This window comes from Rutidosis leptorrhynchoides, chromosome 5, assembly GCF_046630445.1.
Source record: "Rutidosis leptorrhynchoides isolate AG116_Rl617_1_P2 chromosome 5, CSIRO_AGI_Rlap_v1, whole genome shotgun sequence".
Taxonomy (NCBI): domain Eukaryota; kingdom Viridiplantae; phylum Streptophyta; class Magnoliopsida; order Asterales; family Asteraceae; genus Rutidosis; species Rutidosis leptorrhynchoides.
The window spans coordinates 188,770,952-188,774,468 of record NC_092337.1 but is presented as its reverse complement, the minus strand read 5'-3'; the positions used below and the strand labels follow the sequence as shown (position 1 = coordinate 188,774,468).

Genomic DNA, 3,517 nt, shown 5'->3' with positions numbered 1-3,517 from the left:
TCGACTTCAAGTTTCTCTTTCTTCATTTTACTCGGGTAAGGAAGTGGTGGTTGGTATGGTTTAACATAAGGTTTATCCTTAACTGTGTTATCTTCATTAACCTTTTCAACTACCGGTTCTGTTTCCTTATCTTGTTCAGGTTGTGGTTCTTGTGGAGTAGGAATAGCTTCATCAGAAGTTACAGGTATTTCAGGTGGTTTAAGTGTTGTACCACTTCTTGTGGTAATGGCTTTAGCTGTTTCATTCCGGGGGTTAGCATTTGTATCACTAGGTAGACTTCCCGGTTTTCTTTCACCTATTAATCTTACTAGGTTACTTACTTCTTGTTCCAGATTTTGAATAGAAGCTTGTTGATTTCTAAATGCTTGAGCATTTTGTTCATTGGTTTGTTTTTGAGATGCGAAAAATTGCGTTTGAGTTTCAACTAGCTTCGTCATCATATCTTCTAAATTCGGCTTTTTATCATCGGTTTGTTGTGGTGGTTTGTTTTGAAAATTAGGTCTTTGCTGGTTGTAAGTATTGTTAGATACTTGTTGATTTCTAGGACCTTGTTGGTTGTTGTATGGAATATTTCGATTATAATTCTGGTTTTGATTGTAAATTGGTCTTGGCGGTTGATAATTATTCTGATAATTATTTCCAGGCCTTTGGTTTATGTATGAAATATTCTCTCTTTGTTCCATCGTTAATTCAATACTGAGATAATCTTTTGTCAAATGTGGTCCTCCACACTGCTCACAACTAATTCGTATTGAGTGAATATCCTTAGTCATCTTTTCCATTCGTCTCTCAACAACATCTATCTTTGCGGAAATGGAATCTAAGTCATGGCTAGAATCGGCTCTAGCTGCTTTAGATGATCTAACGATATCTTTTTCTTGGTGCCACTCATGTGAGTGGGAAGCAGTGTTATCAATAATTTTATAAGCATCAGTTTTGGTTTTCTTCATAATGGAACCACCAGCTGCTATATCTATGTCTTTCCTTGTAGTGATGTCGCATCCTTGGTAGAATATTTGTACTATTTGGCAGGTGTCTAAACCATGTTGCGGACATCGTGTTAATAACTTTCCAAATCTTGTCCACGCCTCATATAGAGTTTCATTTGGCTTCTGTGTAAATGTAACAATTTCTCCTTGAAGTCTTACGGCTTTAGATGCCGGAAAGAATTGTTTAAGAAATTTTTCAACTAAAACCTCCCATGTATCAATCGCCCCTTCAGGTAATGATTCCAACTAATCTTTGGCTTCTCCCTTTAAAGTCCAGGGAAATAACATGAGATATATCTGTTCATCCTCCACTTCTCGGATTTTAAATAGTGTGCAGATCCTATTAAAGGTACGTAGATGTTCATTTGGATCTTCCTTCGGCGCACCACTAAATTTGGCATTGATTAGTCACCATGTGTAGAATTTGTCCTTTGATTTCATAATCTGGCGCATTAATGTCTGGATGAGTAATTGCGTGACCTTGGCCAGTGCGTTTAGCTCTCATTAGGTCTTCCATACTTAATGGTTCTGTTACTTCCATAATTGAATTTGTTGAATCAGAATCACTAGAGGATTCTGATTTAATGGTTCGTTCCTTAACAATCTTTTTTTGAATGATTGGTGGTTCCGGAGGAAAATTTAATGGTTCAGGATCTAAGAATCGTCCCTGAATATTCTCCGGATTCTCAATTGTGAGGTCGGGTTCAAAAAATGGATTATCAGAAATTTGAACTGGAGTACTTGGTCGACTGGATGAAGATTCTAAAGAAAAATCAACGGCGATAATATTTGCTAAATGTCTTGATCTAGTTACAGGTGGTGAACGTACAAAAGGTGGTGAACGTCTTGCTCGGTGCATTCACTGAATATCCTATTAGTTTTTAAAAAGGAAAGAAAAATTATATAAGTTATCCAATCAATAGACTTTTCTGATTTTGCCCACGTTTCGAATAGCCAAAAGATGCAGCAGAGGAGCAGGATTTGTTTGGTCTCAATATAATTGAGGACTGTTTGGCTCCAATAACCCGGTCCACGTACAAATCCAACTATTACTACGAACCAGAAAATTTTGATGTCTATCAATTTAACCACTTAAAATAAATTTTCGTAATTTTAAGAAATTTAGATAAGAAGTAGAATAAAAATCTATGTCCTAAAAACTAGAATAGCGAGAAATAAGAAAGAAAAAGAGTGCGTCGAAAAAGGTCGAAAAAGAAAAATGGTTGAAAAATAAAAGGTGACGGAAAAATAAAAGAAACTTATAAAACTTAAAAACACTTGACTAACCTAACCTTATTACTACAACTAACTTAAAATTATAATCGCAAATTGAAATTACTAATTGGAATGATAATTGATACATAGGTAAAAGGTGTCTAAAAATATTAAAGCTTACAAGTAAAACTATATTCCAAATGGCAATAACTTAAAAAGAAACTAAAACTTAAAAAGGCGTCGCAAAATTCTAAAGTACCTAAATCTTATTCTAAAGAAAAAGCACTTAAGAAATTTTACGGCAAAGCCTAAAATTCTAGATATAAAAATAACTATGGCAAAAAATATGAATTAAAACTAAATACGAGCGAAAAATACAAAAGTTACGCTAAAACTATTAAAAGGGGACAAAATATAAAAATATATAAAAAGTTGTAAAAATTACAATTTTTATAAAAATATTATTTTTAAATTATTTATTTTATAAAACTATTAATTTTACAATTTAATTAAACTAATTAAACTTTAAAATACAAAATAAATAATATAACTAAACTAATTATTATAATATATAACCCTAATTAGGGTTAAAGTATAATAATAAATAATATTACGTAATTAATGCAGTACTAGGGTAAACTGTGGCGTGTCAGACGATCTCATGCGATCGCATGAGATTTTGCCTTCGGGCTCATGCGATTGCATGAACTGAGTTTTTGGGCCAGGTTACGGGATGTAACAGTACTAGGCCGAGTAGTTTTATTTTTTTTTGTTTTTAAATATTTATATAATTACAAAATATTTAAATAAAATTTATATTTTTACAAACTAAAATAAAAATAAAAAAAACTTTATAAAACTTATATATTTAACAAAATCTTAAATATATTTATATTTTTGTTTTCTTTTTATATTTTCGAATATTTAAAACGTATTTCTACAAAAGCGTACTGAAAATAAAATTTTTTTTATGTGTGTGGCGTTTCGCTTCGGCGTTCCCCGGCAGCGGAGCCAAAAATACTTGATGTTATGCGAGGTGTATATAAAATAGCTTTTAAATTTTAGAAGGAAATACTATTAAATACGATACAATTTTACACAAGATATTTATTTATTTATAGAATGGATATACTTAAACCTTGCTACAACACTTATAGGCAGTGTACCTAATCGTACAGTAGTGTAGTTTTTAGTAAGTCCGGTTCGTTCCACAGGGAAAATCTTTAAACAAAGCTTAACGCTATATTTGTTTACTTTTATAAAAATACAAATGTATATATAAGTAATATTATTATTATAAAGGGGGTTTTTAC

General features: G+C 31.8%; 1 non-coding gene across 1 annotated transcript; it reads left to right on the top strand.

Moving 5' to 3' along the window:
• The first annotated feature begins 1,038 nt into the window (after window positions 1–1,038).
• On the top strand, window positions 1,039–1,145 carry LOC139851221 (small nucleolar RNA R71). The gene has a single exon (XR_011760576.1). It is a non-coding gene; the product is annotated as a small nucleolar RNA R71 (small nucleolar RNA).
• Window positions 1,146–3,517: the final 2,372 nt, after the last annotated feature.